The 21,005-nt window shown below is 51.9% G+C and overlaps 1 protein-coding gene across 3 annotated transcripts in view; it reads left to right on the plus strand.

Annotated features, from left to right (window-relative positions):
• The first annotated feature begins 820 nt into the window (after positions 1-820).
• AKAP1 (A-kinase anchoring protein 1) overlaps positions 821-21,005 on the plus strand; it is a 36,413-nt gene continuing 16,228 nt past the window's right edge. Inside the window, exons 1-2 of one of the 3 annotated variants that reach the window (XM_019981438.2) lie at positions 952-970; positions 2,489-2,617. The gene's annotated coding sequence lies outside the window, so the exon portion shown is untranslated. Of the gene's footprint in view, positions 971-2,488; positions 2,618-11,959; positions 12,170-21,005 lie in introns of those variants that run through there. The other 2 variants (XM_019981437.2, XM_070772504.1) reach the window with 2 other exon arrangements.

Below are 21,005 nucleotides of genomic sequence, written 5' to 3' on the forward strand. Positions count from 1 at the left end.
AGTGACATGTGAGTTGTGACGGGCACTCCCATTATGCAGTTGCTGCTAAGTCACTTCAGTCGTGTCCGACTCTGTGCGACCCCATAGACGGCAGCCCACCAGGCTCCCCCGTCCCTGGGATTCTCCAGACAAGAACACTGGAGTGGGTTGGCATTTCCTTCTCCAATGCATGAAAGGGAAAAGTGAAAGTGAAGTCGCTCAGTCGTGTCGACTCTTAGCGACCCCATGGACTGCAGCCCACCAGGCTCCTCCGTCCGTGGGATTTTCCAGGCAAGAGTACTGGAGTGGGGTGCCATTGCCTTCTCCCATTATGCAGTTATTATCGTGCAATTATTAAATATCACCAAATCACGTACAATGCAATGATGAATCACACTGAATATATCTATTTAAGTGAAGGCGAGGGAGGCGCTGCCCACCAGCGGCCCCTCTGCCTGCTTCAGGGGCCTCCCGAGGCAGGCAGACGGTCTCACTAGCCCCGGAGACCGTCCGCGGCCGAGGCGGGCGAAGCCGCGCAGAGCTCGGAGCTTCACCGATGGAAACGCGCAAGAAGCGTCCCAGAGCATCCAGCGCGGCCTGTCTCCCGAGCCCCACCGAGACGACAGCTCATCTCGCGAGAGCACGGGCAGCGCCCGGCGGCGGCGACGGCGGGCGGTGGCGAGCGGCGGGCGGCGGCCAAGCGCTCTAGACCGCGCCCCCTCTGGCGCGGCCGGGAGCGGCGCGCACGCGCAGGGGTGGCTGGCCGGCGTGGGGGCACGAGGGCGGGGGGCGGGGCCTGCGTCGCGCCGCGGGCACGTCGCCGCGCGTCCTCGGTATTTAATGTGTCTGTGTTCCCCTGGCCCGGCCGAGCACGTGGGGGAGCGGTCAGAGCGCTGCGCTGAGGGGCCGCGCGGTAGAGGCGGGGGCCGGGGGGCCGGGGGGCGGCGGCGGCGGCGCGAGGACTCTGCACCCTGACGGTGGCCGAGCAGCGGTGAGTGGGGGCCGCCGGTGAAACGGGGAGCACCTGCGGGGGCCCCGGGGGCGGCGCCGTCGGGGCGGCGCTGAGGCGGCCGGGCCGTCGCCGCCTGTCAGGCAGGCCCTCTCCCTCCCACCGCCCGCGCGCCCCGCCGGGCCCCGCCTGACGCGCCTCTGGTGACCGGCCACGGCCGCCCTCGGCAGCCTCGCGGGCCCCCCGCGCGCGTCCTCGTCCCCGGGGGGCGGGAATCGCGGGCTCGGCGCTCCGTACGCCTCTCCGCGGCTTAACTTTCCGCGAGCTGCGGCTCACACCCTCCGGGGCACGGACGCCAGTGCGTCCCACCCAAGGTCGCCCGGCCTCGCGCGCGTTTCGCTTTCAAAGGTCGCGTGCGCCCGGCCTGCGCCGGGAGAGGCGGCGGCGGCGGGCAGGGCCAGGTGCTCACAAGGGCGCGGGAGTGTCCGAAGGCCCGCGGGCGCCCTTCCCCCGCCTCCTCCGGGGTTGGAGCTGAGCTGGTCACTTCAGAGAGCTCCCCCAACTTCTGGGCTCTCCCGTCGTGCCCCGGGTTTCGCCGCACCGAGGCCCGGCGGTGGCACACCCGAGCGGGCAGCCCAGCCCCTGGGAGCGGCACGCGGCGAACTCAGGGCACGGGGTCTCGGTCTGCGGGACCGCGAGGCTGAGCTCGGAGATCCGCTGTGCTTGGAACCCTGTTGCGGGAGGAGGGAGGTTTAGGGTCCTGGTATCGAAGGCTTGGTGTCTCTCGAGGACAAGCTCTCCCAGCCCCTTTACAGGGTGTCCGGGGAGACGGAGGCGTGCCGCCCCGGGCGCCCGCTGACCTCGCGCCCCGGGGCGGCCCGGGGGGAGCACGCTGGTTTCGGGGTCACAGGTCCCAGTGTGCGTGGGCAGGCTTTGGTCTGGATGCCTCGGGGGCGAGCTTTCACCAGCCCTCCTGCTTTGTGCCACCTTGGGTACGGTCGCTCCTATTTCCCACCCCCGGAGGAGGCCCAGAGAAGGACCGGAGCTGTTGGTGGCAGGTGGTGCCCAGTCGACTGGCTGGGAAAACCGCGCGTTTCGCGGTCCCCCTTTCCCGCGGAGATGACGAGGTTGGCGGGCGCCTTCTTGCCCTCTCGTCCTCCGCTAACAGCAGCCGGGTTTATGTACATAACTCCAGGTGTCAGAGGAGGCCTCTCAAGCCGTGTCGGGTATATGGGCGAGCCCTGAGGTTGAACTAGCTGTCTTTCCCCTGGGGAAGTACAGGCTGTCTGGTGTTTAAATGTATCTCCTGTAGGTTAATCTGGGTTGCTGGACACTAGGTACAGTCATATCTTGTTGGTTGGTTTGTTTTCCAATACCCCCACCTCCTTTGTCGAAATTCTGGATCAAGAAACCCCATTCACAAAAAGCTGTCAATTCTGGGAATTAGTAACCTTACCTTGCTGCCACATTCTTGGAACTAAGTCCTTCCAAATAATTTTCTTTTAAATTCTAATTAGAAGTTTGAGCTCTTAGCACTGCCCATCCCCTTTGCTCTTAAAGGTACAGAGCATCTTTGAAGCGAAGAGAGGGGAGCATGACGTGCCCGTCTGTCAAATTCCTCTGTTCTTGAAGTTCAAGGGATTCACCTGCTGATGATTTAAGACATTCTTAGCACTGGAGACAAGTGAGGTAGATTTTTTTGACTTGTGTTGAACCTTTCCTCTAACTTCTGAGCTTGTATTATGGGTTCTGGGTAGTAATTCCTGGGTGTGCATTTAGATGAAGAATGGCCTTGGGCTATAGTAGGTTCTCTGGATCCTACAGGTATGCAAATCATTGAAGCCTTGGTGCCTATCTGAATTCAGTAGGCTCTATTGTCACACATATTGTCAGGTGATGGCCCCTGAAGTCGCAGAAAACTGATCCCCTCCCAGCCTGTGGTGACACTGGTCTGCTGTCTAGCTCTTAGATTATCTGCTCTTCCGCCCAGCAGTCTCTAGGAAGTACTTGGCCACTGCAGGGTGTCGGTGAGGATGTCAGTTGAAGTGGCTGCTCAGGTGCCAAGGAGATATGTCTCCAGAATAAGGTTGCTCAGCGTCAATATTTTAAAGTAGTTTATTCTACCTAGTAATGCAGATTATTCTTGGGCGTTGAACCCAGGCCAGGTCAAAATCACCATTTGTGGGTGTAGGCTGGTTTTAAGCTTTTCAGTCTTCTTTCGTCCTCAAGACAAATTGAGATAATATTTGTGGGGCGCAGCGCTGTGCCTGGCACATGTTGGGTACTCACACATTATTTTTTTTTTCCCTCCTTCTCAAGAGTCTCTGAGACTGACTTTGTTTCTCTTGAATCTGTTAAGTGACTTGAATATTAATAAAAGGACTCTATTCCCCAACCTCTCACCTGGAAACTTGGTTGGAAGGAGGAAAAATTGGCTTCCTACACATTGCCAGCCAGCCTCCTGGCTCAAGCCACGTGCCTGGTGAGCTGGTGCTTTCCAGCCTATTCTCCCCCAGTGCTTCCTTCCTAATCTTGTGAGTCTTGAATGAGAGGTCTTCTCTGCAGTGTGGACTGTTGTGCTCTGGTGGGGAAGTTTGGATGTGAGTAAATGCCTTCATCCTGCTATCTAGGGAGTTTATCTCCTCTGGGGAGGAGGTTGGTCCTTATGGGCCTCTTAGTCCGTTGAAATCGTCTCATACTATTTGAGTTGCTAATCTGTGTGGGATATATTTTAATCCCAGACCTTCATTCCTAGGGCATGTGTTTTCATCTACATCCCTTTCTGATGTAATGCCTCACACAGATTTCACCTTTGATTATTAACATCAACTACCGATTGTGTGTGGCATTCTCACTGAGCAAACCTGCTGTCCCTCATACCTAATTTTAAACTTGGGCAATGCAGAACAAGGACAGTGCTTTGGGTAGGACAGAGTGGCTGGAGAAGTCACTTGTGGAGACAGAAGCTAAAATTTAGGGGACGGCTTTTCCTTGATAGTTACTCTGCGAGGTGAGTTACAAGCAGGCACCTCCCTGTTCCTTTAATCCTCACACTTCTGAGTACAGTTGAGGAGGGTGAAGCTGGAGGTCATTCGGGATTGTTTCAGTGGCAAATAAAAATACAAATTGAAGGATAGAGAAACTGACTAAATTTGTGTTTGGACTTACACTCGGTCCTCTGGAGGGCTTTTGTGAGAAGAACAAGGAGTCGTCAAGTCTATGGGGTTTTCACCTTTTCTGTCTGCTGCTTCCTAAGCAGATTGTTGCAGTAAAAGGAATGTGTGTTGCCGTTCAGCATTCTGAGGACTGGCTTTCAGTCTTATGGACCTTTCTAGGTGTCCTCTTCCTGTCCTGTATGGTTCTGCTAAGTGGTCTTTGTTCTGTTCAGTTCTTGCCATCTGAATGTTTCCACAGCTCAGTTTGGTAAGTTTGTAGAAGTTGATACTAAACTTGCTGTCGCCATCTGGCAGTGCTGGTCCTCACTGAGGCCCATGCACTTGGGAACAGAGCAGGGCCCCAGGAAAGTTCTGGAAGTAAAGCTGAGCAGTGCTGAGGTCTTGTTTCATCCCTGAGGGGTTAGCTAACAGGAGTCTTGGTTAGGGGTGGCAGGGTGAGGTGGAGGTTGAGGTCTCTACAGCTTTCAAGACTGAAACCTGGCTGGAGTTCCGGGCAGGTCTCAGTTTCTGCAGCTGGGGAAATAAAGTTAGTCAGTATGAAATGCATTCAGATTGTGCTTCTGGGAGCCCTGGAGTTAGTCTGCCCCTTACAACTGCTGGTAGGTGGAGTTGCCTGCAGGGTGGGGTATGTTTGGGCCAGGGATGCCAGGATAGTACTGCTGCTGCTGCTGCTAAGTCACATCGGTCGTGGCCAACTCTGTGCGACCCCATAGACGGCAACCCACCAGGCTCCCCCGTCCCTGGGATTCTCCAGACAAGAACACTGGAGTGGGTTGCCATTTCCTTCTCCAATGCATGAAAGTGAAAAGTGAAAGTGAAGTCACTTAGTCCTGTCCAACTCTTAGCGACCCCATGGACTGCAGCCTACCAGGCTCCTCCATCCATGGGATTTTCCAGGCAAGAGTACTGGAGTGGGGTGCCATTGCCTTCTCCGAGGATAGTACTAGCCAAAGACCTAAAAAAAAAAAAGTCAATCCACTGTTTTAAGTGCATTTGAAGTTCACTTAGCTCTCAGGTGCTACTGTATTAAGTGTTTTTATTTCTTACTATATCTTTATTTTCCTGAATCCATCCTTAGGGCTGGGGGTGTAGAGCTGCCTGTCCTATAGATAGCTACTAGTTATGGGTGGCTAGTTAAATTTAAGCTTTTTAAAGCATTAAGGAGAATTTAATTATTAGCTCCTTGGTGACATTAGTCACATTTCACATGCTCACATAGCTTCATGTGGCCCAAGGCTGCGGTACTGGACAGTGCAGATCAGGAACGTTTTCATCGTCACAGAAAGCTCTGTTGGACAGCTCTGGTCTTAGTTCTTTGCCCAACTCTAAGAGCTTCATTGTCTCGCCTTGTAAAGCATCACGTGTTTGGCCTCAGTCTTCTATATTCCACAAACCGAACATCTTTGGTGACAAGTGATTTATCAACTCTCTCCATGGCATGTTCAGAAGCAAGTTCTGGTCTACCAGTTTGGAGGGCAGTGATCAATCATGAAACAGTTGGAGAGAGGCGTGTAGCAAGGGGTCTGGGGATGGGAGAGAGAAGTGAAGGGCCGGACGCTAAGCCTTGGGAAAGCCATCTTGGCTCGAGAGACTGTTCATCATCGTAAAGGTCCTCGCTAGTTCTCCAAGGCCTGTGCTCATTGGCCTTGGTCATCATGTCAGCAGACTTGCTATTTGGTCCTTCAGTGGCCTGGTGACTTTTGCAGGATCCCAGCGTGGGCCTTTCTAAGCCAGGTTGTGTGCACCTTACAGACGAGTGTCATTTTCATTCTGTCCCGGCAGGCCGTTTCAGCGGTAGGAAGCCTGTCTTTACCGAAGGCTTTGGGGAGAGTTGGTTCCCAGTGGGGATCCCCAAGTCTTGGTGTGGGTCTGGCTCTGGGGAGCAGGCTTTATTTCCATATGCCCCTCATCTAGTCCTGGGTGTGCTTGGTTTTAACCCTGCTAGACTGGCCTTTGGCATATACTGTGAACTCTTTTCTTGGAGCCTGACAGAAGATTTATAAGGCATTTATTGAGCATCTGCTGTATACCTGATAACTTAGGAGGGTTTTTGCACATTATTCCCTTTTTATTCTCTCTCATCCCTATGAGGTTAAGAATTTCTAGTTTTGTGTATATGGAAGCCAAGGCTCTGCGAAAAGGAAGCTGATTCCAGGACACAGGGCTGGGCTGGGTCAGGCCCTTTGGGGCTCTTTCTTATTAACTGCCCTGTTACCCCTCCATCCTCATCCAGAAAGTGAAACCAGGCTTTTAAAACGTAAATTTATTTATCCCACAAACTGAGTCAGACTGTTAGATCATTCCAGCCTCATTCAGCCTTAGGAGGGAGGTATTTGTATCTCATTTCTTTCAATGTTATTTTACGGGAAACGGGAGTTAAGGATCTTTAACGCCCTTATATTTCCAGTGTTTTTATCGTCAGAATTATGCAACCGTCCAGTGCCTTCAAGCTGCACAGTAATGGCAGTGACTAAGAGCAGACAGCCTCCTAAGTGAGGTAGCCCTGCCTTAGGGCCTGGAAAACTGCTCTGAAGACTCTATGGCTTAGTTCAGTCACCTGGCTGAAAAGGCTGTTGTGAAGCCACTCAGTCCTTGGCTAATAATAGTGTGGCCTGTCAGACCTTGCACAGGGTCACGGGACAGTCCCCTGGCCCTCAAGCAGGCTGCAGCCCAGAGCAGCCTGGTCCCTGTTGGAGGAGGCCGCCCCACTGCCCCCATCACTTCCCTCCAGCCTTGGCTTGGAGGACAGGTTTCCACCCCCACCCCCCGCCCTGTGGATTTCCACCCCACTCACCTCCCCCTTCCTGTCTCTCCAAAGAGAAAGGAGTGGCTTGCCCGGAGCTGCATGGGCTGGGCCTGAGAATAACCTCCTCGCTTTGTCCTTTGACTTTGGTGCGGCCTGCCCGGCCAAGCATGTGCTGTCATGCTATTTTTAGCAGGTGGTTCCTTTAGGAGGGCCAAGTGCGTGCGGCTTCAGTGTGTGGGGCAGGTCCGAGCTCCAAAGCCGCCGCCTCTCTTAATCAGGGAGGAAGGGGGAGAAAGCCCCCTAGAGACCACCGTGGGTGTGGGAGTGGCCACTCATGAGGTCCCCGGGGCTGCCGCTTCTATTGGGACCTGTGGCAGGGACCCAGCCCTTTCTCCTGAGCAGGCAGGCATGTGACCGAGGCAGCCCTCTGAGCGGACGCTTGTAGGTCAGGACTGCCATCCTGGGGAAGGACAACCCAGCGGCTGGGTGCTGTTTCCATGGGAAGTCACCCAGCCTGAGGACCGGCCACTAAAGAACTGCAGCCTGGAAACCGGCGTCCTCTGGCTTAAGCCAGAAGAAAACCACGAGGGAAGGGAAACTCATGCCGTTCACGGGGAATTCTTCCTGGGGAGTCACTGAGGCCCAAAGGAGACGAAAAAGGGGGCTGACGGATACGTTTTGTCCCTCATTGCCCTCCTTCCTCACCCTGCTCCTCCCTCGCTCCTTCTTTCCTCTGACTCCGAGCTGCCAGCCCCTCTCCCTGTTTCTGATTAAGGAAGCTTCGAGCCATATAAGGTCCTCTGTTGCCTATGGTTTATGTTGGCTGGAGAGCAAGATTGTTTTCGCAAAGTCTGATTGAAAGAAGTGGCAAGGGCTTCTGTGGGGCTGCGTATATGTGTGTGTCTGTCTGTGCCTGTGTCTCTCTGTCCGTCACTGCCCTCTGTCCCCAGCCCCCCTCTGTGGGGGGGGCCTGGGCCCCCTTATTCTGACAGATACGTTTGAAGGTGTGAAGGGCTGAGGGTAAGAGCTTAGCTCCAGTTCCCCAAGGGTAATGAGGGGTGTGCCCCCAGGTCTTCCTGGCAGATGAATTTGCTGAGGGAACCTCTTGTCACAGCGTCCCTGCTGTGCTACCAGCCGCAGGGGCGCTCTGTCCTGGAATGGATTCTGCAGTCAGCTTCTGTTTATTAAGAACCTGCAGTCCCGTGGCTCTTGGGGCGCCCTCTCCGGAGGGAGTTGGGTGAGCTTTAGCTCAGCGTCTGCCCAGCGGTGCTGGGAACGGCTCCTCGGGCAGCAGCCCGCAGTCCTGCCCTGCCCTCCGCTTCTGGCCGGCTCTTGAGTCAGCCAGGCTTGTGACTGCCGCAGGACTCTGGCCTGACTTCTCCCTGCTGGAACTTCTCCCCCTCCTTTCCCGTCCTCTTAGGTCTTGGCAGAGCTGCTCCTTGCCGTTCACGCTGCTGCCACCTCTGCAGAGATCTTCACTGACCATGCTGTCTAGAGCTAAAGCTCCTCCTCTCCCGGGCGGGCTTCACCTGGCTTTCCTCGGCCCGGGCTCCTCGTTTAAACTACACAACACTTTCTCAGCTCTCCCAGATGGTATCGTTCACAATGCCGTTCAGTTCAGTCACCCAGTCATGTCCGACTCTTTGGGACCCCATGGACTGCAGCACGCCAGGCCTCCCTGTCCATCACCAACTCCCTGAATCCACCCAAACCCATATCCATTGAGTCGGTGATGCCATCCAACCATCTCATCCTCTGTCGTCCCCTTCTCCTCCTGCCCTCAATCTGTCCCAGCATCAGGGTCTTTTCCAGTGAGTCAGCTCTTCACATCAGGTGGCCAAAGGATTGCAGTTTCAGCATAGTTCTTCCAGTGAATGTTCAGACTGATTTTCTTTAGGATAGACTGGTTGGATCTCCTTGCAGTCCAAGGGACTCTCAAGAGTCTTCTCCAACACCACAGTTCAAAAGCATCAATTCTTTGGTGCTCAGCTTTCTTCACAGTCCAACTCTCACATCCATACATGACCACTGGAAAAACCATAACCTTGACTAGATGGACCTTTGTTGGCAAAGTAATGTCTCTGCTTTTTAATACGCTGTCTAGGTTGGTCATAACTTTCCTTCCAAGGAGTAAGCGTCTTTTATTTCATGGCTGCAGTCACCATCTGCAGTGATTTTGGAGCCCCCAAAATAAAGTCTGACACTGTTTCCACTGTTTCCCCATCCATTCCCCATGAAGTGATGGGACCAGATGCCATGATCTTAGTTTTCTGAATGTTGAGCTTTAAGCCAACTTTTCCACTCTCCTCTTTCACTTTCATCAAGAGGCTTTTTAGTTCCTCTTCCCATTCTGCCATAAGGGTGGTGTCATCTACGTATCTGATATTTCTCCCGGCAATCCTGATTCCAGCTTATGCTTCTTCCAGCCCAGCGTTTCTCATGATGTGCTCTGCATGTAAGTTACATAAGCAGGGTGACAATAAGGATGCACAGGAGTGTGGTTAATCCATTGCACGACGGGATGCCCAGGGCTCAGTGCTCTGTTGAGAGGCTGCGGGTTTCTTACACAGGTTCCCACATCTCTACAGTGTTATCTTATTACCTGAAATGTGACTCCCTACCCCTCCCTCCATCTTTGCTTCCTGAGGGCTCCCCCACCTGCAGTGGATCCTGGCTCCCTGTGGGTCTTTAGTCTTTATTAAACTGCTGGCTCTGAGGGGTTCTGCTGCCTGAGGCTAGCTTGCCCTCAGTAAGCATGTTCTCTTTCTGATTGTTGCTGTGTGTCAGGAGGCAGTTGGGGGTTTCTTGAAGCAAGGTTGCTATCAGTTAGTATTTGAAAATAAACAGTATAAGTTTGTACATAGGTGGATTAGCGCTGATACATATTAATCATATAGGTAAAAGTTGTATGGTAATAGAACATGTAGTTAATATTTAGGAGAGTATTAATTTATCATAGGGTTGCTTGTAGAAGGATTTGACTTGACTCTGCTAAGGTTTGAAAGAACAGCCCTTTGCCCAGAGTGTTCGCCCACCTGTCCTGACCCCTTCTGGAGGGGGCTGGCCTCCCTCCTGAGTACTTCTGCAGGGCAGCCTCTGGGTCTCCTGGGGGGTCGGGTCCAGACCTCCGCAGACCCAAACCCGCGCACATTCGCAGCCCTGTAGGCTCTGTCCTTGGGCTCTGTGTCCATGGGTAAGGAAGGCTGGATCTGTTTCTAAGCAGTGTACTGCTTTATTTTTTCCTTCCTTCCTTTTAAAAACTGCTGTCTGTTCTGTTTTTCTACTCTGGAAGATACGGACTTGGCCCATTCCTCTCCATTTTCCCCCTCATTGTCTCAGTAGAGGGGCAGCTCAGCGTTTGGTCATGTTACAGGGTTGTGGTATTTATATTGCCATGGCTGCAGAGTTCTAGCTTCTCCGAGTTTCCTCTCTGGTCTTCTCCCTTCCTCCTCTTCCCCTAGTTGATTTCCTGTGTTTCTTTAGCTTGGTATTCTCTGAATCTCTCTCCAGCCTCTGGCTCTACCTTGGGCCTTGGCCACTGCAGTCCACTGGTGGGAAGCTCCTCTCATGCTCACCGTGTGCTCAGCATCCCCGGGCCCCTGCGTCCTGGAACCTCCTCTTCCCCTTCTCTGGTGTTGCTTCCTTCCTCTCCTTTCTGGTTTTACTCCCTTGTCTTGGTGAGAACATGTGCGAAGGTGGGCAGCCAACCAGAAGCAAGCTGCTCTGAACACAAGGACAAGCCCCTTTGAAGGCAGGAGTTGGGGCTGTGTGGCTGAAGGCGAAGGGTTGGTGGAAAGACGGCAGAGAAAGCCAGGCCCTCAGATCCTTTCTATCAATACCACGCCCGCAAAAGACGGGCTTTACTCTCGGAGTAGTTGAAATGAGAGTGGATCCAGATTTGGGTACCAGGTAGTGGCGGGAACGAAAGTCTGCGTGCTGAACGGGCACCCCGCCCCGCTTGACTGGCTCAGTGCTGCTGTTCATGCTCCTGTCTTCTCTTACCCCGGGACAGTCCAATTTGGGACATCTGGTGGCCAGATCCTCCCCCCGCAACCAGAACCCTTGATTCACTCTCGGGCTAAACCTGTCACTTGGTCAGTGGCAGTACCAGGCCAACTGAGGAAGAGGTCACTGGGGAATTTTCCCCCAAAGAAACTGAAAGGCTTGGAAGAAGGCCGTGTTTCTGTCTGGTTCATGTCTGTGCCCCGCTGAACTTTGTACCTTGTTGGCACCAATGAATTTTTTGTTGAGTAGAAATTAGCTTATGCGTTCAGGTCATTTCTGAGTTAGTCCTGTTGCACTGGCTGCCGTTTGGGAAGTCGGTGTCGTATTCCCTCTTTGCGTCTTTTGCCTCTCCTCAGCATCTTTTCTGATTCCTTTTGAAGGCATGTGCCGTCCTTAACAGCTTTCGGGTGAGCTTGCTGTCCAAGCACACCTTCATATCTTTGGGGCAGTCTTGTGTTCTCTGGTTGTGGGTGGGAACTCCATGTGCCTGGGAGCACTACCCTGGCACCTGATCTGTCACCGTCCTCAGAGACCTGTCAGAATTCACTGGTAAAGCAAGAAGGTTGCCAGAAGCCAGGGATGAGGGGCAGGATGGATGTGACATCGTCGTTCAGGGATGCAGTGGGAAGGTTTTTGTAGGAGATGCTGATTTTATCACCTGAAGCTGAGTGAGGCTAGATGGTTGTGGGTTTAGTCGGAGGAGTCAGGGGATTTGGGGTGTTCCTTGCATGGGTTTCTGGTTTCTGAAGTTTTGCAAACTGGAAGCTTAATTTTGAATTGAGCTGGAGGAGGAGATCTTGATTTGAACCATGTCCAGATGGGATGTTTTGCTTCTGACTTCTTACCTGGAGCTCTGGTACTGGACCCCAAGTTTCTGCTTCAGCAGGAGAAGCCTTCCCTGAGCAGATCCTCTCACCTAGACATTACTGGGAGAAGGCTCCAGTCTCCTGGAGGGCAGCCAGGAAGCGCCCTGTGACTTATGGGACCGCGGGTCCCACCAGGGTGGGCAGTGTGGCGGGGCTGGCTGCGCTGGCTGCCCTGCTGCTGCGCTGGGCCGTCACAATGGAGGGTGTGGAGGCAGCCCTCTCTGTGAGCTAGTGTGGAATCTCTAGGGTGCTCACACGAGTCACAGCCCAGCCAGGCCCCCTAAGGATGAAGGTAACAACCCTGTGAGCACGGGCTGGGCGAGACCAACCACCTGAGGATGGCCGCGGCAGTCTGATTCCGGGGCCTCAGTCATGCTGCTGAGGGTCCGCGGCCCAGCGCACCATCGTCCCCCACCCTCAGGGGCAGGACCACACTCTGCCCGGCAAGGTGGGCACTGGCCATCGCGCCGTTGACCCGGCTCTTGTGTCTCCTTCGGGCCCTTGAGGACGCCCTCTAGCACCGCGTCTGTGCTCGGGACGCGAGGCTGCCACTTGCTGCACGTGGCTGTTTGGGTTTAAGCTGACATTAGATTTAAGGTTCAGTTCCTCTGTCACCCCGGTCCCGTTTCCAGTGCTCAGGAGCCCCTTGTGACGAAGTGGCCTCCAGTCCTAGCCTTCGGTTGCCCCTCAGGGATGGCCCAGGCCTTTGCGTCTTGCGACCTGCTCTGCTTTGGCTGAATCTCAGCTGCCACAACTTCTCCCTGCCATCCTCGTCCTCACGGCAGAGGTCATACTCCTTTGTCCTCCCCCACCAGCTTTTTGGCTCTGGCTCCCGACTCTTTCTTCCCCTCTCTGCTGCCCCCTTCACTCCCCATTGTGTCTTGGTTCAGAAGCTCAGTTTCTGTTGTTAGCCCCATTACAACCTAAGGAGATCCTGGCCTTCTTTGAGACAGCCTCCTGGGGTGAGTACTCTTTGCCACGTCTGAAGGTGGGCTCAGCTTGGTGCAGTTCTGTGTGTGAGAGACACCCAGAGTCTTCCATTGGCGTTGTGAGCTTCTGGTGACAGGAAGTTTTTATTTGCATGGTTTAAATGTACGCACATAACCTCAGCCTGGTGAGGAATTGGGTAAATGCGTCCTGTACAGATCCAGAGACACCCTGGTAGTCCTATACAAAGACCTCTGTGTGTGACCTTCCTCCCAGGGTGGAGGGTGGTGAGGGGGGCGGGTCGGTGGGGGTGATGTTGGCCCAGCCAGCAGCCTGCTGTTCTCTGAAGGCGGTGGCAGCAAGTGCTGGGTCATGTAGCTATTTCCTGTCCTTGGAAGGGACCCCTTAAGAGGAGAAGCTCCTTAGCAAGAGTTTGATGTGCTGGACACGCAGCGATGGGGTGTCTTGCGCCCCCTGTTGGTGAACACCCCAGGACTGTAACACATCATGCTGGAATAATGGAAGAAACGTTCCAATTTCCACTTGGAGAGTGTATGACAGTCCATTCAGAACACAGGAGTGGATCCAGGCCCAAGCCCACACTGGACTTGTGAGTCTCCTGGTGTTCCCTCGGCTCTTGTGTTACGACCAGTTCCCCCGCCCACCCGGTCATGAATCACATGCCATTCTTTTTCTAACAATAACCGCAGCCAAATTGACTTAGTTACTGGGACCAACACTTGTTTTCTTGTTTAATAAATCTCCTGGAAATTTGCCTTCTTACTTAGCAGAAGGCTCTAGACTGCAGTGACTGAACTGGTCATCAGGCTTGGGGTGAGACCAGTATTTCTCCAGGGGTAAGCTCTTCTGTGGAGAAGGAAATGGCAACCCACTCCAGTATTCTTGCCTAGAGAATCCTGTGGGCGGAGGAGTCTGGTGGGCTGCTGTCCATAAGGTCGCACAGAGTCAGACACGACTGAAGAGACTTAGCATGCATGCATGCATTGGAGAAGGAAATGACAACCCACTCCGGTATTCTTGCCTGGAGAATCCCAGCGACAGAGGAGCCTGGTGGGCTGCCAGCTATGGGGTCGCATGGGGTCGGACACCACTGAAGTGACTTAGCAGCAGCAGCAGCAAGCTCTTCTGAGAAGCTGCAGGTGCCTCTGGGAGAAGGAAGAACTCTCTTTAAATCCTGGGGCTGCTGCTGCTAAGTCTCTTCAGTTGTGTCTGACTCTGCGCGACCCCATAGACGGCAGCCCACCAGGCTCCGCCTTCCCTGGGATTCTCCAGGCAAGAACACTGGAGTGGGTTGCCATTTCCTTCTCCAATGCATGAAAGTGAAAAGTGAAAGTGAAGGCGCTCAGTTGTGTCCGACCTCATGAACCGCAGCCTACTAGGCTCCTCCATCCACAGGATTGTCCAGGCAGGAGTACTGGAGTGGGGTGCCATTGCCTTCTCCGTAGATCCTGGGGAGTCCAGGTGAATGCTGCAGTCTTGTGGGGCTGTGGCACGTGCCAGCCTTGGGCTGTGTGACCACTGGGAAGCCAGCCAGCCTGCATCTATTCCCCAGCAAATGGACCTGCTAAAAATAAACAGGCAGCTATTCAGTTCCACCAGATTCAAAATAGCCAGGCCGTCCTCCCCACCAGTGTTAAGGTCCCTTCTGCATTCTTCTGCGAGAACGGGAGGCAGTGTCCTTGGCCTCCCGGGTAGTAGGCCCTAGGGAAGGAACCTGCCTTCCCAGTGAGTGAGTGTGAAGGCTGCTAGACCTATGGTGCTAAATGCCACTTGTATCTTCAAAGGTTCAGGTTAAAACAAGTCACACATGCACAGAACCAGGGCCAAGAGAGCAACTCGTGATTCTGTGCCCAGAGAAGGAAGGTAGCAGTGGGCTGACGGAGGCTGCAGAGTGTGTATGTATCTGTGTGTGTGTGTGTGTGTGTGTGTCTGTGGTCAGTGTTCAGGAGAGGTGGGCGCTTCCTACACCACCTGTCCAGGTCTGTCAGACCTTGTGAAGCAGGGAAAATCGGCACCTCACTGATTCACAAGTCTATCCAAGTGACATTAGCTCAGGTAGGACCCTTCCAGACTGAAGAGCCAAGGAAGTGAGGGGCAGTTCTTGACTGGTGGCAAGTGGGGCTCCCTATGAGGTGCTCCCAGGCCGCCGTGCCCTTGGTGAAATCCACTCGCCTCCTGAACGCGTTGCCTTTGGGTGGAGTGGCTGCTGGTCCGGGGGCTTCTGGCCCTGGTCCCAGTGCCCTTGCTGCTCTGCGCCCCACTCCTGTCTGGGGATCTGCTCGCTCTGAACTCAGGAGCCGGGAGCAGTTCCTGCGGGAGACGGGGCAGTGCAGGGCCAGGTGCTGCTGCTTACACGGAAGCTGTGGCTCCTCGGCTTGAGGGCCCGGGTGAGTGGTGGGCGCTGGGGCTCCGCTGGGACATCCCGGGTCCTGTGGGGAGGGTGACGTTGCTTCACAGGAGCAGCGTTTCCCGCCTTCTCTGAGGCCCTTTTGGGTATTGGTCCGGCTTGGCAATGTAGAAAGTGTTTCCTGAGCTGTCGTTAACTGAGTGGCCTATTGGGCTGGGTGAGGCTATAGGTGGTGACTCTTGCTGGGAGCTTGGGCCTCAGTGTGTGCGGACCGAGCTGGGCTGGAGGGTGAGGTGGGCAGGTGGCAGGTGTCGTGGCCCCAGTCTGCACTAGGAAGGGAGCAGAACGGGGAGGCGGCAGGGGAGGCCTGGCACGGGGCAGGTTAAGGTGTGCGTGTCCTGGGTGCAGGACCGAAGCTCGACAGGGGTCTGTGTCTGACCTCTGCCTCAGGGTAGCACAGATCTGATCCGGGAGTGGGGCGGGGCCTGCGGGAGAGCAGACCCCTGCCATCAACTTTAGTTCCAAGGGAGTGGGGAGCGGGTTCTCCCAGCTGTTTTGAGAAGCAGTTTGTATCTTGGATAGCAGCTCCCCACTTACACCCTGATTTTTAAGACTGTAAAAGTTGGGCCCCTGGTATGTAACGTGAGGAGACTGCCCACTCTGGGTTGTTAAGACGTAGGATTCTTTTTCTTCCTCTCCATCCCATTCCATTTAATCTCTTACCTGAGAGTAGAGAATGGCTAGAATACGATGGGAATCGCAGCTATAAACTCTGGGATTGCCGAATTAGTGAAGAAGTAGAATAGGAATTTGCTGATGAGAAGAAAACCTCGGTTCATACCCCAGCCCCACTTCCTGTTGCGTGTGATCTCTTGGGTGGGACTTGATCTGATATCAGGCCAGGGACGGACTGCCTTATCCTGAGTGCCCCCTTCCCCCCAACCTGTTTTCTTTCTCAAATTTCATTTTTTAAATTTTTTATGTGAAAGACATTAAACACAAAGCAATTCTCCTTAATCTCACCTTTTCTGGGGTGTGCGCAGGTTGTTATGGAACAGTGATTCCCCAACTTGACTGCACTTTGAAATCACCTGGGTTGATTTCAGGTGGAATCAAAACCTGACGCCCAAGTCTCAGCCTGAGATTCTGATTTAATTGATCTGGGTGCCACCTTGGGGTTTTAAAGGTTCCCAAATGATACCAACAGGCAGCCAAGGTGGAGAATCTCTGTTAAAAAAATTTTAAATTCTCTTCCTGAAAGAAAGAAGACTATCTCTATTTACAGATAAGGATAAATAAATAGACAGGTCTGGGAAGATTTGCGAGATCAATGTACAAACCTCCCCCCTTCCATAACCAAGAGGCCTGACGCGGATCTTTCCCAGTTTTTCCCTGAGATTATGTGAACATAATCACAAATGCACACTGGTCTACAGCTTCTGTTTTCTGTATCACGGCAGTTTTCCCATGTCAGTACATGAGATCAGCTTCCTTCTGCAAAACTGGTATATGCATAGGTTCTGCAGTACATTTAGCAGTCATTCCTCGGAGTTTTGCTTCAAATGATACCCCAATGAATGCTCTTTTTTTATAACTTTTTATTTTATATTGGAGTATAGATGATTTACAAGCAGTGTAATAGTTTCAGTTGAACAACTGTGAGGAGTCTCCACCATTCATATACATGTATCCATTCTCTCCCAAACGCCCCTCCCATCCAGGCTGCCATATAACATTGAGCAGAATTCTATGTGCTATACAGTAGGGCCTTGTTGGTTATCCGTTTAAAATGGAGCAGTGTGTATATGTCGATCCCAAACTCCCTAACTATCCCTTCCTCCCACCCTTCCCCCCCAACAACCCTGAGTTCCCAGTGAACATTCTTAATACATAGAGATGTCTGCCTGTGTTTTTCTTTTTTTAAAGGAAAGATTCTGGGTGTGGGATTTGGGCATCATAGGATAGGATCATTAAGTTTTAAGAGAAGTACAAACTTCTTTCCTTGCTCTGTACAATGCCTTGTTTGCACACACCCTTGGGTTCTGGATTTAATGTGGAGTAGACCCAGGTTCTTTTCCATGGGGATGGTTTTGATCCCTGACTCCTGTACAATGTCACGAACCTGAGTCCATAATTCATCAGGCACTCTATCTATCAGATCTAGTCCCTTAAATCTATTTCTCACTTCCACTGTATAATCATAAGGGATTTGATTTAGGTCATACCTGAATGGTCTAGTGGTTTTCCCTACTTTCTTCAATTTAAGTCTGAATTTGGCAATAAGGAGCTCATGATCTGAGCCACAGTCAGCTCCCAGTCTTGTTTTTTGCTGATTGTATAGAGCTTCTCCATCTTTCGCTGCAAAGAATATAATCAATCTGATTTCAATGTTGACCATCTGGTGATGTCCACGTGTAGAATCTTCTCTTGTGTTGTTGGAAGAGGGTGTTTGCTATGACCAGTGCGATCTCTTGGCAAAACTCTATTAGCCTTTGCCCTGCTTCATTCCGTATTCCAAGGCCAAATTTGCTTGTTACTCCAGGTATTTCTTGACTTCCTACTTTTGCATTCCAGTCTCCTATAATGAAAAGGACATCTTTTTTGGGTGTTAGTTCCAAAAGATCTTGCAGGTCTTCATAGAACCGTTCAACTTCAGCTTCTTCAGCGTTACTGGTTGGGGCATAGACTTGGATTACTATGATATTGAATGGTTTGCCTTGGAAACAAACAGAGATCATTCTGTCATTTTTGAGATTGCATCCAAGTACTGCATTTCAGACTCTTTTGTTGACCATGATGGCTACTCCATTTCTTCTAAGGAATTCCTGCCTGCCATTATATGGTCATCTGAGTTAAATTCATTTTAGTTCACTGATTCCTAGAATGTCGACGTTCACTCTTGCCATCTCCTGTTTGACCGCTTCCAAATTGCCTTGATTCATGGACCTAACATTCCAGGTTCCTGTGCAATATTGCTCTTTACAGCATCGGACCTTGCTTCTATCACCAGTCACATCCACAACTGGGTATTGTTTTTCTTTGGCTCCATCCTTTCATTCTTTCTGGAGTTATTTCTCCATTGATCTCCAGTAGCATATTGGGCATCTACTGACCTGGGGAGTTCCTCTTTCAGTATCCTATCATTTTGCCTTTTCATACTGTTCATGGGGTTCTCAAGGCAAGAATACTGAAGTGGTTTGCCATTGCCTTCTCCAGTGGACCATATTCTGTCAGATGTTCAAGCTGGTTTTAGAAAAGGCAGAGGAACCAGAGATCAAATTGCCAACATCCGCTGGATCATGGAAAACGCAAGAGAGTTCCAGAAAAATATCTATTTCTGCTTTATTGACTATGCCAAAGCCTTTGACTGTGTGGATCACAATAAACTGTGGAAAATTCTTTAAGAGATGGGAATACCAGACCACCTGACCTGCCTCTTGAGAAACCTATATGCAGGTCAGGAAGCAACAGTTAGAACTGGACATGGAACAACAGACTGGTTCCAGATAGCAAAAGGAGTACGTCAAGGCTGTATATTGTCACCCTGCTTATTTAACTCATATGCAGAGTACATCATGAGAAATGCTGGGCTGGAAGAAGCACAAGCTGGAATCAAGATTGCCAGGAGAAATATCAGTAACCTCAGATATGCAGATGACACCACCCTTACGGCAGAAAGTGAGAGGAACTCAAAAGCCTCTTGATGAAAGTGAAAGTGGAGAGTGAAAAAGTTGGCTTAAAGCTCAACATTCAGAAAACGAAGATCATGGCATCCAGTCCCACCACTTCATGGGAAATAGATGGGGAAACAGTGGAAACAGTGTCAGACTTTATTTTTCTGGGCTCCAAACACTGCACATGGTGATTGCAGTCATGAAATTAAAAGACGCTTACTCCTTGGAAGGAAACTTATGACCAACCTAGATAGCATATTGAAAAGCAGAGACATTAGTTTGCCAACAAAGGTCCATCTAGTCAAGGCTATGGTTTTTCCAGTGGTCATGTATGGATGTGAGAGTTGGACTGTGAAGAAAGCTGAGCGCCGAAGAATTAATGCTTTTGAACTGTGGTGTTGGAGAAGACTCTTGAGAGTCTCTTGGACTGCAAGGAGATCCAACCAGTCCATTCTAAAGGAGATCAGCCCTGGGTGTTTTTTGGAAGAAATGATGCTAAAGCTGAAACTCCAGTACTTTGGCCACCTCATGTGAAGAGTTGACTCGTTGGAAAAGACTCTGATGCTGGGAGGGATTGGGGGCAGGAGGAAGAGGGGACGACAGAGGATGAGATGGTTGGATGGCAGCACCGACTCCATGGACATGAGTTTGGGTGAACTCCGGGAGTTCGTGATGGACAGGGAGGCCTGGCGTGCTGCGATTCATGGGGTCGCAAAGAGTCGGACATGACTGAGCGACTGAACCGAACTGAAGTGAGACCCAAGTTCAGCCCCTTGAGGTATTTTAACCTTTAGGATGGTAATAGGTATTCCAAACCAGGTAGTTGAGGATTAAACAATGCACGGGAAAGCATCTAGTGAGGTTGTGTTTGAATCTGAAGCTCCAGGGTAGCATCTTTGAAGCTTTCTGCCTGAAGGGATTAGTACAGTCTTCTGAGCCCCGGCCATTGCTTAGCTTTGCTTTTGTATTTTCCAGTCCCATTGCTTCATCTTTGAATATTAGCAAGAAGGTTTCTCTTTACAAACAAGGGAGTTTCTGGAAATGACTGCCCCCCAACCCCTTCACTTTGGAGCAGAACACTCCTCCCTGGCCCCTTCCGCAGCCGCCATGTGCTGGGGGACCTTGGTGGTCCTGTTAAATGGCAGCGCGCGATTCAGTGGGCCCGGGGTGGGCAGCAGGTTCTCAGGTGACGCTCAGTGCTTCTGGTCCATAGACTACGCTTCGAGAAGCAAAGTTTCCAGGCCTGTTTTTGCAGTGGTTGAACTTTCTTTTGCCTTGGCTGAACATTAAAACCACCTAGGAAACAAGAGTACGCTCTGGTATTTCCAGAGTGCACTCATGTAAATAAATTCAGCTAGTTGCTGTTTAGTCACTAAGTTGTGTCTGTCTCTGTACCCCGTGGACTGTAGCCCGCCTGCTCCTTTGTCCTTGGGACTTCCCACGCAAGAATACTGGAGTGGGCTGCCATTTCCTTCTCTAGGCCATCTTCCTGTCCCAAGGATTGTGAACCCACATCTCCTGCGTTTCAGGTGGATTCTTAACTGCTGAGTTACAGGGGAAGCCAAGTTAAACTAGTGCAAGTTTAACAGTTAAAGAATCGTTAAAGCATCACTTACGTCCACTACCACGCACAGACCACATTAGGGATAATTCACCGTAACAGTGGAGGATTTTTCGTTTTAAGGATTCTTGTCATTTTTGCAGACAAATTTTGCTGGTAGGGAGGCAGTGCATGCAAGTGTGTGTTCTAGAACACGTCCGTCACATGCCTCTCATGAGAGCTAACCCTGCTTTACCAGCACTTCATGTATGTCTCAGCTGACCTTAGCCAGCCATTCCTTACAGTGTGTCCCCGCCTCACAGGTGGAGAAAGCCATTTCCGTCTCTTGTCTACTGCCTCTTCTGGGCTCTTAGTCCTCTTTGCCTGGATCTGACGGACCAGGTACTCAGCTTCCTTTCATTTGACATGCTCCTGTAATAAGCTAGAAGCACAGTTTGGGAGTGTGTGTTCCTTGCAAACCAAAGCTGGTTCTCTATTTACTGCAGAAAAAAGCGCAGCCTCTGCAGTGGATGCAAGAGCCTCACTGAACCCGCTGAACAGCTTGACTCTCAAACCACTCGATTTCCACAGCCCTGTGTGTTGCTGGTCCCTCGCCTTGGGGCACCCCCCATCCCTTGAAAAATCTCACTTGTCCTTTGTTCTGACTTAATTGTGGCATAACTACTGTTTCCTTGGCTGATGGTTTGGGGGATGATTTCGAGGGGACGTGTCCACACGGATTTCCATGGGTATTTAAAAGTGCTGCAATATCACC

Source organism: Bos indicus, chromosome 19 (assembly GCF_029378745.1).
Source record: "Bos indicus isolate NIAB-ARS_2022 breed Sahiwal x Tharparkar chromosome 19, NIAB-ARS_B.indTharparkar_mat_pri_1.0, whole genome shotgun sequence".
Lineage (NCBI taxonomy): Eukaryota > Metazoa > Chordata > Mammalia > Artiodactyla > Bovidae > Bos > Bos indicus.